Source organism: Pleurodeles waltl, chromosome 12, assembly GCF_031143425.1.
Source record: "Pleurodeles waltl isolate 20211129_DDA chromosome 12, aPleWal1.hap1.20221129, whole genome shotgun sequence".
Classification (NCBI taxonomy): domain Eukaryota; kingdom Metazoa; phylum Chordata; class Amphibia; order Caudata; family Salamandridae; genus Pleurodeles; species Pleurodeles waltl.
This window is the reverse complement of record NC_090451.1, coordinates 25,280,633-25,301,128: the sequence shown is the minus strand read 5'-3', so window position 1 is coordinate 25,301,128 and position 20,496 is coordinate 25,280,633.

The window sequence follows — 20,496 nt, the reverse complement described above, 5'->3', positions numbered from 1 at the left end:
ATGGGGAAACATAGGGATAGGGGCGACACAAACCATATACTCCAAAAGTGGAATGCGAACCACGAATGGACCCCAAACCTATGTGACCTTGTAGAGGGTCGCTGGGACTATTAGAAAATAGTGAGAGTTAGCAAAATAACCCACCCCAAGACCCTGAAAAGTGAGTGCAAAGTGCACTAAAGTTCCCCTAAGGACAAAGAAGTCGTGTTAGAGGAATAATGCAGGAAAGACACAAACCAGCAATGCAACAACTGTGGATTTCCAATCTAGGGTACCTGTGGAACAAGGGGACCAAGTCCAAAAGTCACAAGCAAGTCGGAGATGGGCAGATGCCCAGGAAATGCCAGCTGCGGGTGCAAAGAAGCTTCTACTGGACAGAAGAAGCTGAGGTTTCTGCAGGAACGAAAAGGGCTAGAGACTTCCCCTTTGGTGGACGGATCCCTCTCACCGTGGAGAGTCGTGCAGAAGTGTTTTCCCACCGAAAGAACGCTAACAAGCCTTGCTAGCTGCAAATTGTGCGGTTAGCGTTTTTGGACGCTGCTGAGGGACCAGGAGGTCGCAAATTGGACCAGCAGAGAGAGGGGACGTCGAGCAAGACAAGGAGCCCTCTCTGAAGCAGGTAGCACCCAGAGAAGTGCCAGAAACAGGCACTACGAGGATGCGTGAAACAGTGCTCGCCGAAGTTGCACAAAGGAGTCCCACGTCGCCGGAGACCAACTTAGAAAGTCGTGCAATGCAGGTTAGAGTGCCGTGGACCCAGGCTTGGCTGTGCACAAAGGATTTCTGCTGGAAGTGCACAGGGGCCGGAGTAGCTGCAAAGTCGCGGTTCCCAGCAATGCAGCCCAGCGAGGTGAGGCAAGGACTTACCTCCACCAAACTTGGACTGAAGAGTCACTGGACTGTGGGGTCACTTGGACAGAGTCGCTGGATTCGAGGGACCTCGCTCGTCGTGCTGAGAGGAGACCCAAGGGACCGGTAATGCAGCTTTTTGGTGCCTGCGGTTGCAGGGGGAAGATTCCGTCGACCCACGGGAGATTTCTTCGGAGCTTCTGGTGCAGAGAGGAGGCAGACTACCCCCACAGCATGCACAAGCAGGAAAACAGTCGAGAAGGCGGCAGGATCAGCGTTACAGAGTTGCAGTAGTCGTCTTTGCTACTATGTTGCAGGTTTGCAGGCTTCCAGCGCGGTCAGCAGTCGATTCCTTATCAGAAGGTGAAGAGAGAGATGCAGAGGAACTCGGATGAGCTCTTGCATTCGTTATCTAAAGTTTCCCCAGAGACAGAGACCCTAAATAGCCAGAAAAGAGGGTTTGGCTACCTAGGAGAGAGGATAGGCTACTAACACCTGAAGGAGCCTATCAGAAGGAGTCTCTGACGTCACCTGGTGGCACTGGCCACTCAGAGCAGTCCAGTGTGCCAGCAGCACCTCTGTTTCCAAGATGGCAGAGGTCTGGAGCACACTGGAGGAGCTCTGGACACCTCCCAGGGGAGGTGCAGGTCAGGGGAGTGGTCACTCCCCTTTCCTTTGTCCAGTTTCGCACCAGAGCAGGGCTAAGGGGTCCCCTGAACCGGTGTAGACTGGCTTATGCAGAATTGGGCACCTCTGTGCCCAACAAAGCATTTCCAGAGGCTGGGGGAGGCTACTCCTCCCCTGCCTTCACACCATTTTCCAAAGGGAGAGGGTGTCACACCCTCTCTCAGAGGAAGTTCTTTGTTCTGCCATCCTGGGCCAGGCCTGGCTGGACCCCAGGAGGGCAGCTGCCTGTCTGAGGGGTTGGCAGCAGCAGCAGCTGCAGTGAAACCCCAGGAAGGGCAGTTTGGCAGTACCAGGGTCTGTGCTACAGACCACTGGGATCATGGGATTGTGCCAACTATGCCAGGATGGCATAGAGGGGGCAATTCCATGATCATAGACATGTTACATGGCCATATTCGGAGTTACCATTGTGAAGCTACATATAGGTAGTGACCTATATGTAGTGCACGCGTGTAATGGTGTCCCCGCACTCACAAAGTTCAGGGAATTTGCCATGAACAATGTGGGGGCACCTAGGCTAGTGTCAGGGTGCCCACACACTAAGTAACTTAGCACCCAACCTTTACCAGGTAAAGGTTAGACATATAGGTGACTTATAAGTTACTTAAGTGCAGTGTAAAATGGCTGTGAAATAACGTGGACGTTATTTCACTCAGGCTGCAGTGGCAGGCCTGTGTAAGAATTGTCAGAGCTCCCTACGGGTGGCAAAAGAAATGCTGCAGCCCATAGGGATCTCCTGGAACCCCAATACCCTGGGTACCTCAGTACCATATACTAGGGAATTATAAGGGTGTTCCAGTAAGCCAATGTAAATTGGTAAAATTGGTCACTAGCCTGTTAGTGACAATTTGAAAGAAATGAGAGAGCATAACCACTGAGGTTCTGGTTAGCAGAGCCTCAGTGAGACAGTTAGGCACCACACAGGGAACACATACACATAGGCCACAAACTTATGAGCACTGGGGTCCTGACTAGCAGGGTCCCAGTGACACATAACAAACATACTGAAAACATAGGGTTTTCACTATGAGCACTGGGCCCTGGCTAGCAGGATCCCAGTGAGACAGTGAAAACACCCTGACATACACTCACAAACAGGCCAAAAGTGGGGGTAACAAGGCTAGAAAGAGGCTACTTTCTCACACCGACACATCTCACTGGTCTCTTTAAGGAGTTCAGACCATGTGTCCCGGGGAGAAAAGGCGGTCAGGTAAGGACAGAAGCCTTCCTCTGCGTCCCACTTCAGAGGAGCACTGCTGGATGCCAGCCCAGACAACCACCACCACCACCACCTCGTCTCCAGCCTTCATTCTGTGAATAAAAACAATGCTGAGGCAAGCGATAAAACTAATCTAAAGAGAAAAACACCCACAACTCCCAATCACAAGAAAAAGGGAATCAGACAGAACGGAATGACTCAACACAGCAACAAAACCACAGAACTCATGAAGACGGTCAAGGACCCAGAGCCACGCCTGGTGGCTCAGTGAGCTGATGCATCCAGGTTCGCATTCCAGCAGGGCCACTCAGCATTTTATCCTTCCAAGGTTGATACAATGAGCACCACTGAGATGGGCAACAATGAACATCTGTTGATCAGGGTCAAGAGACCCCACATAATGAAAGTGTGCTTTACAAATGATTATGGTATGTTGTGTTATGTAACACAGACACATAACACAAACCAAACTCCTCATCTGACGTAAGTGGTATAGAGAACAGAGTGACTCGAAGGGAAATGACAAAGCACGGAAGGTTGTGGCCTGGCAGCAGAGTGCCACTGCTGGGACCTTGCACAAGCAACTATTCAAAAATAGTCTAAAAAAATTATGAACACAAACAAAGAAGCAAGGAACGGGGAGGCTCAGATCACCAGTGGGGGTGGGTGATAGTGAGCGGATGAGGAGAAGGGGAGACAGAGGGGAACTAACAGGTTCACGGGGCGCACTAAAAGACTACGAAAAATAGTTCTCTGATATCAGCAGTGGAAGGCTACATACCACCCACTCAAACCTGCAGTAAAGAAGCCTGGGGGCGGGGTACAAACAAGAAAAGAGAGGAAAGTCAATTCAGTCAGGAGCGTGCAACTCAGACAGACAATCAATCAGTATTTGTAAAGCGCAGATCCTCACCCGTAAGGGTCTCAAGGCGCTGGGGGAGGGGCCTCATCCAGAGAGCCACGCCTTGAGCTTCTTCCTGAAGATGGTGAGCGACTGGCTTTGTCTGAGGTGCAGGGGGAGGTTGTTCCAGCTCTTCGCTGTAGAGTAGGTAAAAGATCGCCCTCTGGCGGTGGTTTTGCAGATGCAAGGGACGGTGGCCAGGGCCACCTGGGCGGAGCAGAGGGTTTTGGCGATGGTTCAGGTAGGCTGGTCCTGCGTTGTGTATGGCCTTGTACGTGTACAACACCGCTATCCAATCATGAGCACGGGATCGACCCACAGCCCTCTCTATCAATTATGGTAATGGAAACAATAGGTCGACATATCGGTAGGGTAGACCGAAAGAGGTGAACTACACTGATGAACCCATCAAACGGCAGAGGACACAGACCACAGTAACACAATGTGCAGCAAAAGTAACAACCCGCCAGGGGGGTAGGAGAGGCAGAACTGAGCGCCACAGCGGGGCAAGTAAACCAAACACAGACCCAAAACTAGAAGAGACAGGAGAGGCTTACTTAACAGGGCAGAGACACCCGCCAAGAAGGAAGGCACAACGCAGGAGGGAAAAACCAACACAAGAGAAGAGAGAAACACAGCGGGCGACAAAGGAAGTGCGCGACCCAGAGAGGGGCTTAAATGAAGGAAGTCACACAACCAGCATGCAAACCACCTGCCTCAACAAAGAGGCCTGAAAGCAGAAGAACCGTAAATACAATAACCTACATCTGGGATATAAAGGAGAGACAACAGGGTGACATAGCAGTCCCAAAAAACTACATGAGGGATGGAAAGGAAACAGAACAAAAAGATGCAGCAGGAAAATAAATATTACACAGGCCACAACCACCACAGACATGCGTGCAGGCTGCAGGCCCACACAGCCTTAGAATACGTAGCTCGTGTGGTGGTTTGGGCTGACACGGTTTTTCACCCCCCCCCCCCCCGGTACATTTGTTTTTTTGGTGGGCTGGTCAAACCCCCATGCCCTGACGTCCTTCTGCAGCCAACAGGAAGTGAGCCTGGGGCGGGAGGGGAGCCGGAAGAGGATATCCCTGCAATAACAGCCCCTGGCCCAGGGCAGGGGCAGCGAGGGGAGGGTCTCAGGGGCAAGAGAGGCGGCAGGGAGGGGGCGAGGGGATCTGGGGACAGTGGAGACCTCTCCTGCTGCAACCCCGCGGGTCTCCAGACTGGGCAGGCAGCACTCCCCGCTGCCAGTCAGACACCGAGGGCCTTACAGTTCATCAACTCCGATGAGCAACCCGGCAGCAAGTGGAATTCAGATAGATCTGCACCTGGGTGCCCCCCCACCGGTGCCCCTGGCAATGCCCTGGAGGCTGCCTCGAGGAGGTATATGGGCACTGCCAGAAAATATACAAATATCCACCTCTTTAAAAGCCCTGCATAGTAACACATCTCCCACCCCTCTCACCTACAGCAAACAAAAGGCCTCCGAGAGGCCGTGTGTGGGTCAAAGTTCAGCCAGTTATGTCAACACCATCAAAGGTTGGGAGAAAGGGACGCCCTCTGGGATTGTGCCCGCCCCGGGAATGAAGGTGCACTTGTACCCAAGCTACACACAACCCTTGACCGACAAGGCGACTGTTGCCTTCTGCTGTGGAGGGATGGGAGGACACAGAGAGGGAAGAGAAGGGAGGGAAGCCTGGCCAGAAGCAGCATTGAGAGGCTGGAGCGGTGTCCGTGTGTACACACCCTGCTGATAATCGGAGTAACCTTTGGTTTCTAAGCCCTTGGGCATGCCAACTCTGGCACTCACTGTGCCCCACCCTTGCCCACAATTTCAGCTAAAGAAACCAAACCAGCCGGGTTCCAAAGCAACTCGGAGGCATAAGAGAAGTGATTGTAACTGCAAATTGTATCTACATAGCGCCTACTACCCCAGACAAGGCGCTGCATCTAACACCCAAAGCGTTGGAGCCACACAACTGTTGCCAGGACCAGAGTGGCCGCCATATTTAATGTACCTGATCCATAAACTCTGTGCTAAAGTAATCTTCCTGACACAGAGTTTCCTCCCAGTGCTTGGGGTCATTTCTTGGGGTTCTTGTTCCGGACCACCGCCATATGTAAGGTGCAGGGCCTGTGCTATTTCGACTAATGGACCAATTTCTGATAGACTGTGGGTCAAATACTCCTGCAGATACAACCAGCTTAAGTTCCCCCAACTTCAATAGAGAGGGGTGCCGCAGATTGGGCGGACGTGGCATGCAGCACATTTCTGATGCGATGCCCTGTCCACCAAATTTTTAAACCTGGGGCCTGCTTGTAGTCCCTGGAGGCAGCTCACCGTCCGCCATCTCCTACGCCACCCTACCCAGAGGCCAACAACCAAACCCAGAAATCCCCGGAGGCGGCCCAGCGTCTGCCATCTCCTACGCCACCCTACCCAGAGGCCAACAACCAAACCCAGAAATCCCCGGAGGCGGCCCAGCGTCTGCCATCTCCTACGCCACCCGACCCAGAGGCCAACAACCAAACCCAGAAATCCCCGGAGGCGGCCCAGCGTCTGCCATCTCCTCCGCCACCAGACCCAGTGGCCGCCAACCAAACCCAGAAATCCCCGGAGGCGGCCCACCGTCCGCCATCTCCTTCGCCACCCGACCCAGTGGCCGCCAACCAAACCCAGAAATCCCCGGAGGCGGCCCAGTGTCCTCCATCTCCTTCGCCACCCGACCCAGTGGCCGCCAACCAAACCCAGAAATCCCCAGAGGCGGCCCAGTGTCCTCCATCTCCTTCGCCACCAGACCCAGTGGCCATCAACCAAACCCAGAAATCCCCGGAGGCGGCCCAGTGTCCGCCATCTCCTTCGCCACCAGACCCAGTGGCCGCCAACCAAACCCAGAAATCCCCGGAGGCGGCCCAGTGTCCGCCATCTCCTTCGCCACCAGACCCAGTGGCCGCCAACCAAACCCAGAAATCCCCGGAGGCGGCCCAGCGTCTGCCATCTCCTCCGCCACCCGACCCAGAGGCCAACAACCATCCGAGATTTGTAATTCTGGGGACTGTGTAAAGTGACTGATTACTCTGCCGCAGTGCGCGAGAGCTGGTGTAAAGATACCAGTTTGCAGGTATCGTGGTCCAGCCGGAAAGTTGATTTTGTACGTACAGCAGAGCACCTTAAACTGGATGCGTTTACATACCGCAAGCCAGTGTAGGCCACAAAGTCCATCAGATGCCAAGGCATGTTTGGGCAATCCAAACAGAAGCCGGGCGGCAGAGATCAGGCCATCTGCTCTTAATAGGGGGGCACTCTGAAGCCCCCTACTCCGCGACTGGGCCATTGGAGTAAGTTTTCCGAGAGGGGAGCCAGCCGGGGCACGTCATCATAAAACTGAGGGTCTGCCTGACTCAAGAAGGAGAACCCTGTCCATCACAACTTTTATAAAACTTTGGTTGGCTTCTGTTATGGCAGATTTATAGAGATGACTTTGGCTTTTTAAAAATAGTTTAATATGAGAAGCGAAACTCTGCCAGTTAGGAATGTGTTTCAGAGGACTTAGGCAAGTCTTTCAGAAAAGCTGGGAAATCTCTAAGATTCAGTAGTCTTTCTTCTAATTAGGGAGATGTTTCAGTTTAGTTAGGGATAGATTTCAGATGATCTTCAGGGATCTTTCGGTTGAGTATAGGACCTCCTGAACGTCAGTAAGAGAAATCTGACAGGTTGTGAAGATCTTTCAGATGGGTTAGAGAACTCTTTCATACAAATTAGGGAGTCCTTTAGGATCAGCTGGAATGTCTTTCTGAAGATGTTTTTTTCAGATGGGCTAAAGAGACCTTTCAGATGACTTTGGGAGTTTTCAAATAAATTACATAGGGGCTCATTCCGACCCCGGCGGTCAAGGACCGCCGGGGCCGGGGATGCGGGAGCACTGCCAACAGGCTGGCGGTGCCCCGCAGGGCATTCTGACCGCGGCGGTTTGGCCGCGGTCAGACCAGGAAAACCGGAGGTCTCCCGCCGGTTTTCCGCTGCCCTGGGAATCCCCCATGGCGGCGCAGCTTGCTGCGCCACCATGGGGGATTCCGACCCCCTTACCGCCATCCTGTTTCTTGCGGTTCCGACCGCCAGGAACAGGATGGCGGTGAGGGGTGTCGTGGGGCCCCTGGGGGCCCCTGCAGTGCCCATGCCAATGGCATGGGCACTGCAGGGGCCCCCGTAAGAGGGCCCCACTTTGAATTCCAGTGTCTGCTCAGCAGACACTGGAATTCGCGACGGGTGCAACTGCACCCGTCGCACCTTCCCACTCCGCCGGCTCCATTCGGAGCCGGCTTCCTTGTGGGAAGGGGTTTCCCGCTGGGCTGGCGGGCGGCCTGCTGGCGGTCGCCCACCAGCCCAGCGGGAAAGCCAGAATGGCCTCCGCGGTCTTTCGACCGCGGAGCGGCCATATGGCGGTTCCCTCCAGGCGGGCCGCTCCCGCCGCCCGCCGGGGTCTGAATGACCCCCATAGTTCTTTCACCCAAATTAGGGAGCTCTTTCAGATGATTGAGGGGGTGGGACTAACTTTCAGATGAACCTTGGGGGCATTTCACTCAAATTAGAGAAATTATTCTGTCGAGTTAGGGAGCTCGTTCAGATAAATTAGAAAGGTTTTTAGATAAATTGAAGAGCCCTTTAAGATAAGCTTCAGAGGTATTTTGGTGAGTTGGGAAATCTTGCAATGTTTCTGATCAGCTTAGAGACTTGTTGTTTAATAGTTATATGTGTCTTTTAGATGATCTTTGAAGATCTTTCTGGTGGGTTGGGAGATCTTTCCAGATACTTTGGAAAGTCACAAACCTCTTTCATATCAAGTTTAGAGAGCTACTTTAGCAAAGTTAGGGAGGTCTTTCAGGGGAGTGAGAAGCCAAGTTAGGGAGGTCTTTTGGGCGAGTTATGAAGGGTTTTCAAACAAGCTTTGGAGAACTTTCTGATGGTTTGTGAAATTTTTCAGATACGTTAGGGAGGTCTTTAAGGCGAGCTAGGAAGATTTTTCAGAGGATTTAGAGAAATCTTTCAAATGAGCTCTGAAAAGCTTTCAGCAGATTGAAGGATATTTTTCCTGAGACTTACTGAGTTCTGTCAGACAAGTTTGGAAGATCTTTCAGATAATTTAGTGGGAATTTTTAAATATGTCTGTAGGTCTTTCAGGTGATTTATTTATGGACATCTTTAAGACGAGTTAAGCTCTCGGGAAGTGGTATTTTGTGTATTTGTTTCTTGTGGAGAGACACTGTGTTATTGTAGAGTTAATTGGTGCATCAAAGTGCAGAAGGCTTTAATTTTTTTAACTATGTGGGGTTCAACTCTAGATTTTAGGGTGACTAGGTGAGCCTAGGAGTGGAGATGACAACTGCAAGGCTTAATGAATTAATGAAACAGGTATCTCAAATGCTTGCAAGCTCTATAAGGGCCATTACAGTGGAACCCTTAACACAAACACCTTTAACTAAAGAGCCTGGAAGGCAAACAGTATTAAAATGCACACAAGAACAGCTCGCTAGGTGTACTGCCTCTCCATTTGACAACCACGTCTACACACAACCTGTTGCAAAACTGTTTTCTTCACATGTTGCTGTAGAAGGACAGAAAATGCCATTTTAATATAAAATATATATTATTCCCCATGGTAGATCGTAGTTTCTATTAAAAGAAAATGCAGGCTCTCTTCCATATCTCACACTCGCCGACTTCCTTTGTGCTTTATCGGTTCCTGCTAAGAAGGCACATTTGTTTCTGAAGCAGGAAGTGTGCAGTCGGCAGTCTAAATATATCCCATGATGTGAAAGGCTTTATCGCTGGTAAAACTTGCAGAAACAGCTAAAAACAGGACACAAAGGGTCAGGGCCTTGGGAGGAGATGAGAGTGCAGCTGGAGGGGAGCTCCGAGGGCTTGGGGTATGTCTCCTGCGAGTGCCCGAGCTGTCTCCTTAGAGATCCAGGGGTGGCCGGGGTCACCTCAAGGGTGCCCAAGACAGCCCGTGCTGGACAGGGGGTCTACACCAGGGCGTTTAACTCAGCCAGCAGTGGTGAGGGCTCTCTCTAGTGAGGTTCGAGACAGCTAGTACCAGGGGCTGTCTAGTGCTCCCCGGAGTAGGCAGTGTTTGTCCTGGGATGTTTTACAAGAGGTTTCAGGGCAGTCAGAAGTAGGCAGTGTCCCTAGGAGTCCGCGGCAGGCAGTATTGGTGGTAGGACAGGCCATGTCCAGGGGCTTGTGAGACAGCCAGGTAATCCAGGGCCTGAGCCAGCCAGTACTGGGGCAGGTGTGTCTCGCCTGGAGTGTTTGGAATAGCTAAGTTTGGGGGGCGGCGGGGGGTACCCCACACTGGTGTCTGAAACAGCCAGTACTGGGGCAGGTGTGTCTCGCCTGGAGTGTTTGAAATAGCTAGGTTTGGGGGGGGAGGAGGGTTGGTTCCCCACACTGGTGTCTGAGCCAGCCAGTACTGGGGCAGGTGTGTCTCGCCTGGAGTGTCTGAGACAGCCAGTACTGGGGCAGGAGTGTCTCGCCTGCAGTGTCTGAGACAGCCAGTACTGGGACAGGTGTGTCTCGCCTGGAGTGTCTGAGACAGCCAGTACTGGGGCAGGTGTGTCTCGCCTGGAGTGTTTGAAATAGCTAGGTTTGGGGGGGGAGGAGGGTTGGTTCCCCACACTGGTGTCTGAGCCAGCCAGTACTGGGACAGGTGTGTCTCGCCTGGAGTGTTTGGAATAGCTAAGTTTGGGGGGCGGCGGGGGGTACCCCACACTGGTGTCTGAGACAGCCAGTACTGGGGCAGGTGTGTCTCGCCTGGAGTGTTTGGAATAGCTAAGTTTGGGGGGCGGCGGGGGGGTACTCCACACTGGTGTCTGAGACAGCCAGTACTGGGGCAGGTGTGTCTCGCCTGGAGTGTTTGAGACAGCCAGTACTGGGGCAGGTGTGTCTCGCCTGGAGTGTCTGAGACAGCCAGTACTGGGGCAGGTGTGTCTCGCCTGTAGTGTCTGAGACAGCCAGTACTGGGGCAGGTGTGTCTCGCCCGCAGTGTCTGAGACAGCCAGTACTGGGGCAGGTGTGTCTCGCCTGGAGTGTCTGAGACAGCCTGTACTGGGGCAGGTGTGTCTCGCCTGGAGTGTCTGAGACAGCCAGTACTGGGGCAGGTGTGTCTCGCCTGAAGTGTCTGAGACAGCCAGTACTGGGGCAGGTGTGTCTCGCCTGGAGTGTGTGAGACAGCCAGTACTGGGGCAGGTGTGTCTTGCCTGGAGTGTGTGAGACAGCCAGTACTGGGGCAGGTGTGTCTCGCCTGGAGTGTTTGAGACAGCCAGTACTGGGACAGGTGTGTCTCGCCTGGAGTGTGTGAGACAGCCAGTACTGGGGCAGGTGTGTCTCGCCTGGAGTGTGTGAGACAGCTAGTACTGGGGCAGGTGTGTCTCGCCTGGAGTGTTTGAGACAGCCAGTATGCGAGAGACGACCAGTGGATTCTGGGGAGCTCCAGCCATTGCTGTCGCCTTTGTTGGCTCAAAGAGCAACAGATGATTTCTAAGACACTCCAGGGCACTATGATTGGCTCAAAGGACAACAATTCATTTTCAAGGCACTACAGAGCACCGAGACTGGGCCAAACAGCAGTCATTTGAAAATAGTTTAAAACAATGTCTCTAGCACTCTGGAATACTTGGAATTCTAAGAAATAAACACCAAGGGGGTCATTCCGACCCTGGCGGTCATAGACCGCCAGGGCCGGGGACCGCGGATGCACCGCCAACAGGCTGGCGGTGCATCCAGGCCAATTCTGACCGCGGCGGTAAAGCCGCGGTCAGAAAAGGGAAACCGGCGGTTTCCCGCCGGTTTTCCCCTGGCCTGAAGAATCCTCCATGGCGGCGCTGCAGGCAGCGGCGCCATGGGGATTCCGACCCCCTTACCTCCAGCCTGGTTCTGGCGGTTGTGACCGCCAGAACCTGGCTGGCGGGAACGGGTGTCGTGGGGTCCCTGGGGGCCCCTGCAGTGCCCATGCCAAAGGCATGGGCACTGCAGGGGCCCCCTAACAGGGCCCCACAAAGATTTTCAGTGTCTGCCTAGCAGACACTGAAAATCGCGACGGGTGCAACTGCACCCGTCGCACCCTTTCCACTCCGCCGGCTCCATTCAGAGCCGGCATCCCCGTGGAAGGGGGTTTCCCGCTGGGCGGGCGGGCGGCCTTCTGGCGGTCGCCCGCCAGCCCAGCGGGAAACTCAGAATGACCACCGCGGTCTTTTGACCGCGGTACGGTCTTCTGGCGGTTCCCGCTTGGCGCCCCAAATCCTCTGTCCTGGGTCCCACTATGGACATAAGCCCCACCCTGCACCAGCAGGGAGAAAAACAGGGGGGCGATAAATGCACAGAGACCCCCTCCTGATGAAAAGGTAAGTCAAGCGGTTTCCCTCTGTCACTAGAGACACTCAGAAGGGGAGCAGAGGTGTCTCTTTAAAGGGGTCACCATTGCGGGAGCTTCTGTTGTTTGTCTCTGGTGAGACTGGCATCTGATGGCTTTTGCCCATCTCCCTCAGCCCTTCGAAGGCCCAGTGATGGGAATTACCAGACTACCCTAAAATCACCACTTAGAAAAAATAACCGACCAGGCAGAAGTCCAAATGTTCATGTGCAGCTTCCCGGGTAGGCCTCACCTGCTCCGGTCCACTCTCGCTCCTGGGCACATCTGAAGTGGGCCTCACTAAACTTCATCCTTGAACTAGGCTCCCCAACCATCCCAGCATTTTAAGTCCTAGGTCAGGGTTCTGCAAAGTCGATCCTGGAGAGCCGGATCCATGCCAGAGTTTTGGCATATCCACATTTAGAAACATGTAGATTTCTGAAACCTCTTTTTTCTAAATGTGGATATACTAAAAACCTGGCATGGACCCGGCTCTCCACGACCGACTTTGCAGAACCCTGTCCTAGGTAAATATCCATCCGGGCCAGCTAGAGGAGGTATCATGGCAGAGGATCGCCGAGGCTGAGAATAGCTGGGTCTGACAAAAAATCTCTGCATTGAAGAGAAAATAAATATTTGAGTTAGACTATTCTCCAAGGTCTGCTGGAGCACTGAGTGAAGATATAGGGGGTTATTACAACTTTGGAGGAGGTGTTAATCCATCCCAAAAGTGACTGTAAAGTGACGGATATACCACCAGCCGTATTACGAGTTCCATAGGATATAATGGACTCGTAATACGGCTGATGGTATATCCGTCACTTTACCGTCACTTTTGGGACGGATTAACACCTCCTCCAAAGTTGTAATAACCCCCATAATCTCATGAGTGAGACCCCTGATTGAGCCCTCACCACATGGTGTGAGAGTTATGCTTCATGAAGAAGACGGTACTCCAGTGTGTGAGTGTAGGAGGCTGGCCTGGTTTCTAGTGCGTACCTTGGGTACTTACACCTTATACCAGGTCCACTTATCCCTTATTAGTAGATGTTAGACCTGGCAGTTTTTTGGCATGTCTCCACTGTCTTTTTGCCTTCTGACATCCTGGTTTTGGACTCTGTTTTTGCTGGTTTATTGTCTCTGCGCACTTTACCACTGCTAATCGGTGCTAAAGTGCAAGTGCTCCCCATATAAATTGTACTTTGGACTGGTTTATACATAATTGGCATATTTGATTTACTAATAAGTCCCTAGTAACGTGCCCTAGAGGTGCCCAGGGCCTGCAAATCAAATGTTTCTAGTGGGACTGCAGCACTGGTTGTGCCACCCACATTAGTAGCCCTGTAAACATGGCTCAGACCTGCCACTGCAGTGTCTGTGTTTGCAGTTTTAAACTGTCAATTCGACTTGGCAAGTGTACCCACTTGCCAGGCCTCAACCTTCCCTTTTACTACATGTAAGGCACCCCTACATTAGGCCCTAGGTATCCCCAGGGGCAGGGTGCAGTGTATGTTTAAGGTAGGACATGTACTAGTGTGTTTTATATGTCCTAACAGTGAAATACTGCCAAATTCGGTTTTCACTGTGCAAGGCCTATCTCTCTCATAGGTTAACATGGGGGCTGCCTTTAAATATCCTTAAAGCGCAGATTCCCTTTGAGAGTAGATATAAATGTGGAGTTTAGGGTCTCTGAACTCACAATTTAAACATACATCTTTTAGTGAAGTTGGTTTTTAAATTGTCTGTTTGAAAATACCACTTTTAGAAAGTAGGCATTTTCCTGCTTATACCATTCTGTGACTCTGCCTGTTTGTGGATTCCCCGTCTGGGTCAGTTTGGCAGTTGGGCTGTTCACACCTCTCCTCTAGACAGTGACACAAAGGGGGCTGGGGTGTAGCCTGCATATCTTGATTATCCATCTGCACTGGAGGGGAAGGAAGGAGTGGTCGTTCACACCTGAAAGGACTGTGCCTGCCCTCACACAATGCAGTCTCCGACCCCCTGGTGTGCGTCTCGGGCCATCGCTGGACAAGAAGGGTTCTTGCAAACACTTGAGACTTTGCGTTGAAGTTTTCCAACTTCAAAGGTAGAACAGAGTATAAGAAGGAGACCCAAAACCCCAGACTATTGAAATCTTTCTGGAATCAAGAGGAACCTCTGCCCAGGAGAAGAGTTGAAGAGCTGAAGGAGGAGTACTGTCCCTTTGCTGTGTTGCTTTGCTGGCCTGGCCTGCAGTTGCTGCTTCTGCCTGAAAAGAGTGCAAAGGGTGAACTTTGCTGTGTGTCCTGCTTGAGAAAATTCTCCAAGGGCTTGGAGTACAGCTAGCCTCCTGTTTGAAGTCTCAGGGACACCAAAGACTTCAGTTTCCTCGACCTCCAGCACTGGGAACTGTGTGTTTTGTACTGTTCAAGAGGAGAACCCACCGCGACACCGCCAACGACGCCGCTGGCCTGCACCTTGACCTGCTGACGCCACACGGAGTCGCATTGCCCCGCTTTGCACCGCGACCCTGGTCTCACCAATGCCGTCATCGGACAACATTACTGAGCTGCTGCTCGCACCGCGACCTGTGGTCCCGCACTCCGGCATCGCCTGCTCACACCACAGCCTGGGCAACACCGACGACGACGCTCCTGCTGACACCGGTGCCGCTGCCTGCACCGTGGCCTGTCGACACCACTCGTGAGGTACACGAAGCACTGTCCCATCCCGTACTGCAGCCCCGGTCCTCCGACGCCAGCACCATCGACTCCTGTATCGTCCCCAGGCATGCTGCATGCACCGTGGCCTGTGGACACTGCTCGTGAGGGTCACGAAGCACCGTCCCGTCCTGCACCGCTGGCTTGGGCCTACCGACGACAGTGCTTCAGCAACAACGACGCCACTGCCTGCACCGTGACCTGTGGACAGCGAACGACGCACCGCCCCGCTTCAGACCACAGCCCCGGTCTCACCAATGTCGCTGGACGCCGTCACCAAGCTGCTGCCTGCACCGTGACCTGTGGGCACCGCACGTCGCATTGTCCCACTCCGCACCGCAGCCCCGACGGCATCCACGCCGGCGCACCTGACTTCATCAGCCTGGAGTTCGATCTGCAACGCATGTGACCTCAAGGGCCCGATGACTCTTGCACTGACTCCGGAACCGACACCGCGACATCAGTGACGCCGCTCTCTGGAGCTCACCGCGAGGATCACAACGCCCTGCAAATCCAGGGTACTGTTTGCAGGTCTTCCCGACAACGTAGCTGGCCAGCAACGCCACGGCCGGCCTGAACTGTTGGTTTTGTTGATCACAACGCTGTGATAGCCCCAGGTGGAGCTATCAACTTAAAGGAACTGTAGTTTTGAATAAATCTTGCATAATTCATATTTTTCTTACTGTATGTTGGATTCTTATCATATTTGGTCTTGTTTTATATAGATACATATTGGCTATTTTTCTAAAACTGGTGTGGTGTCCTTTTGTAGTGTTTTCACTTATTACTGTGTGTTATGTTCAAATGCTTTACATATTGCTTCTGAGATAAGCCTGACTGCTCGTGCCAAGCTACCAAGGGGTGAGCAGGGGTTATCTGAGCGGGTATCTCCCTTATCCTGACTAGAGTGAGGGTCCCTACTTGGACAGGGTGCAAACCGACTGCCAACTAGAGACCCCATTTCTAACATTGGTTGTCAGCTGTGAGGATAGGACTTGCATTTGCACTTGACCTACAGTGATTGGTGTACACTACTACTATATTGCAGACCATTACGTGCCACATAAAGTTTTTTGTTTTTGATTTTTTTCTCTTTGACCTATTTTTGATCTTGAGGTCAAGTGAACCCCAACGACATCATGTCTCAATCAAGAGCATCTTCAGTTGCATCCCAGGATTTGTTTTTTGAGGAGGATAGGTTGGAAACCTATTCCATGAAGGAACTGAAGGCAGTTTGTAAAAACCTCAAAGTTCAGATCAGAGGCCTCACCAAAAAGGAGGAGCTACAGAAGGCGCTGAGGGCCTGGGTAGCAGCCAGAACTGCCAGTGGGCAGTCTGAGGATCCAAATGGAGAGTCTACTGACACAAATTCTAGGGAAGATGTACTGAGGGTGCAGGAGCTGCCGGTGGTGGATCAAAAGGACTGACTCCAGAGGAGCTGGAGGACAGGAGAGAAGCCAGGAGGCACCAGATGCACCAGATTGAGTTGGAAAGATTAAAAATGGAGGCTCAGAGGGAGCAGCGATCCATGGAGGAAAGAAAGATGCTTTTGGACCATGAGCTTAAAGTAAAAGAGCTGGATGTGAGGAGCAGGTCCAGCCAGGATGGTGGCAGCAATTCCTTAGTGCAGTCAGACAGAATTGTGCACATTCCTAAAAACGTAGGGAGAGAGTACAAGAAGGGAGATGACATACAGAGGTGGTTTCAGGGATATGAGGTGTCCATCCCCATGAATGGGGTCCCTGAGAAGAATTGGGGAACAGGATGTGGAAACACTTCACAGAGGAGGGGAGGGACACTTTGCTAGCTTTAGGTAAGGGGCACAACCTCACCTACGCTGACATGAAGGAGGCCCTTCTCACCCGATATGGTCTCACTCCTGACAAGTACAGGGATCAGTTTAGGCAGAGTAAGAAAATTGAGTCCCAGACCTGGTTAGAGTGCGTAGATTTGTTTTGCAGAGCACTGGATGGTCGGGTGAAAGGCAGTAATGTGACAGATTTTCAGGGGCTGTACAACTTAATTGCGTGGGAGCACTTGTCTAGTCTGTGTTTTGCAGAGCTGTGCCAGCACTTGACTGATAGTAGGCTGACTGACCCCAGGAAGCTTGCTATGGAGGCGGACCGCTGGGTGAGTACCAGAGTCCACAAAAAGGTATATGGGGGAGATTCTGCCAAAGGTGGGCAGGGTTCCCAGCAGCAGAGTGGGGGGGACAAGAGTAAACAAAAGGAGTCTACCAAAGGGCCCCAATCTAGTAACCCGGGTAAGAAATCCCACCCCCCAGAGGATAAGAAACCATGGGCTTCTGCAGGAAAGCCTGCAGAGGCAGGGCACCGTAAATGCTTTGCTTGTGACCAGAAGGGTCACATGAAGGGAGATCCCAAGTGTTCTAAGTGGACACCACCACCCAGCGGTGGGCAGACCAAGGGGTTGGCCAATGTAGCTCTTGGGGAGAAGGTGGTCCCAGGGGGGTGTAGGGATCTCACAGAAATGAACCTTGTCTCACTAGGGGACGGTGAGATGGCCCAGAGAAACCTAATGCCTGACAACACTAAAAAATACAGGCAGTGGGTGACCATCAATGGGCAGAGGGTAGAGGCTCTCAGAGATACTGGAGCCAGTGTAACCACTGTTCGGTGTCACCTGGTGTCTGAAGAGCACATAGTCCCTGGTGTATTCCACCAAGTAGTTGCAGTGGACAGCTCAGAGCGCCAATGTAAGGTGGCGCAGGTTCCGTTTGAGTGGGGAGGGGTCTCAGGTTCCTTGAGGGTAGCTGTAAGTCCCACCATGCCAGTTGACTGCTGGGCAACGACCTGGAGACTTCCGCCTGGAAGGAGGTGGAGCTCAGGTCGCACTTGGGGATGTTGGGGTTGCCAGAGTGGGCATGAGTGACCACTCGGTCCATGGCAGCCAATCAGGGTGATCAGACAGGTCTGGAGCCTGAAACAGTGGCCCAGGTGACTGCCACGAGAAAGGGCAAGGGGTGTGGGAAACCTGCCCCAGAAGTTCCCACGGTCCGGGAGGAGGCTGACCTCGAGGGGGAAGCCCCAGCACCTACAGGGGAACAAGTGGCTGAACTGGGAGACCTACCTGAACTGACCCATTGGTCCCACTAGGGAAGAGTTCTGCACAGAGCAGAAGGTGTGCCCTACTCTCTTGGGTCTTAGGCAGCAGGCTGACAACCAGGCAGCTGGTGCTGAGCCCAAGGATCACCTGCTAGACTGGAACAATGATCTCCTGTACAGCAAGCCTAAGGTTGCTGAGCCTGGGGCAGCCCGTGTGCTGGTGGTACCCCAGCGCTTCAGAGCCTTCCTACTGAGATTGGCTCATGATGTGCCTCTGGCAGGAAATTTGGGGCAAGGCAAGACCTTTGACAGGCTTGTCACCCACTTTCATTGGCCCGAGATGAGAAAACATTCTGATGCATTCTGCAGATCCTGTCAGACTTGCCAAGCAAGTGGCAAAAGTGGAGGTAAATGTAAGGCCCCCGCCAACCCTTTCCTGTTGTGAGCACCCCTTTTGAGCGGGTGGGCACTGACATAGTGGGGCCTCTGGACCCCAAGACAGCCCTAGGCAACAGGTTCATCCTGGTCTTGGTGGACCATGCCACCCGGTACCCGGAAGCTATCCCTCTGAGGACAGTGACAGCGCCCGTTGTGGCCAGGGCCCTGATGGGGATCTTTACCCGAGTGGGTTTCCCCAAGGAGGTGGTATCTGACCGGGGTACCAACTTTATGTCCATGTACATAAAAGCCATGAGGAAGGAATGTGGAGTGAACTACAAATTCACCACCCCTTACCACCCCCAAGGTAATGGGTTGGTTGAGAGATTCAACCGAACCCTGAAAGGCATGAGTGGGGGTCTGTCAGACTCCATGAGGCGTAAGTGGGACGTCCAATTACCATGCCTTCTCTTTGCCTACCGGGAAGTACCACAGAAGGGGGTTGGCTTTAGCCCCTTTGAACTGTTGTATGGGCACCCGGTCAGAGGACCTCTGAGTCTGGTGAAAGAGGGCTGGGAGCAAGCTCCTAGGAAGCCACCCCAGGATGTATTTAGTTACAATCTGGCCTTACGAAACCAGACCGCCCGCTTCAGGAAGCTCACGCAAGAGAACCTTGAGGCAAGCCAGCAGGACATGAAACGCTGGTCCGACCAGAATACCACTCTGGTTGAGTTTCAGCCTGGCCAAAAAGTGTGGGTTGTGGCCCCCGTAGAGCCTTGTGCTTTACAAGACAGGTGGTCAGGGCCATTTGAGGTGAAGGAGCGCAAGAGTGACGTCACCTATATGTTGGACTTGCAGACTCCTAGGAACCCCTTGAGGTTTCTAAATGTGAACCGCCTCAAACCTCACTTTGAGAGGTCCGAGTTAACCATGCTTCTGGCTACAGATGATGGGACAGAAGAGGAGAGTGAACCTCTCCCAGACCTCCTGTCTAGCAAGGAGCAGGATGGGTCAGTAGAAGGCGTGGTCCTCTCCCCTTCTCTGACTCTAGAACAGCAGAGTGAGTGTCGCCAGTTACTGGAACACTTTGCCACTCTGTTCTCACTCACTCCAGGGGTCACCCATCTATGCATGCATGATGTGGACACTGGGGACAGCCTGCCTGTGAAAAACAAGGTTTACAGGTTGGCTGACAGAGTGAAGGCAAGCATCAAGGAGGAGGTTTCCAAGATGTTGGCTCTAGGGATGATTGAGCGCTCCAGCAGCCCTTGGTCCAGTCCAGTGGTTCTGGTACCCAAGCCTGCTGCACCTGGTGCCACACCAGAACTTCGGTTCTCTGTGGACTACCGGAGGCTCAATATCGTCACCAAAACAGACGCCCACCCCATCCCCAGAGCTGATGAGCTCATAGATCGGTTGGGGGCAGCCAAGTTCCTCAGCACGTTTGATTTAACGTCTGGGTACTGGCAGATTGCCTTAACTGAAGGGGCCAAGGAGAGGTCAGCGTTCTCAACACCAGAGGGGCACTTCCAGTTCCGTGTCATGCCCTTTGGATTGAAGAACGCCCCTGCCACCTTCCAGAGGTTGGTCAATCAGGTCCTGGCGGGGCTTGAAAACTTCAATGCCGCTTACCTTGATGACATTGCTGTTTTCAGCTCCAGTTGGGAGGACCACCTGCACCACCTCTGGGAAGTTTTGAAGGCACTGCAAGCCACAGGCCTCACTATTAAGGCCAGTAAGTGCCAGATAGGGCAGGGGTCGGTGGTGTACTTAGGACACCAGGTAGGGAGTGGCCAGGTGGCACCCCTACAACCCAAAATTGATGCCATTCAGGCTTGGCCACTCCCCAAGACCCAGACAGAGGTGAGAGCCTTCTGAGGCCTCACTGGGTACTACAGGAGGTTTGTCAAGGGATATGGCACCATTGTTGCCCCCTTGACAGAGCTGACTTCTAAGAAGCAGCCTAGACAGGTGATCTGGACTGAGGCATGCCAGACCGCGTTTGACACCGTGAAGGAAGCCATGTGCACGGCGCCTGTGCTACTGGCCCCTGACTTCTCCAATGAGTTTGTGGTACAGACAGATGCTTCTGAGCATGGTGTGGGAGCAGTACTTTCACAGCTAAACGAAGACGGCCTAGACCAGCCTGTAGTCTTCCTTAGCAGGAGACTACTCCCCAGGGAACAGAGGTGGAGTGCAATTGAAAGGGAGGCTTTTGCTGTGGTGTGGGCAGTGAAGAAGCTAAGACCCTACTTGTTTGGGTCTCACTTCCGGATTCAGACCA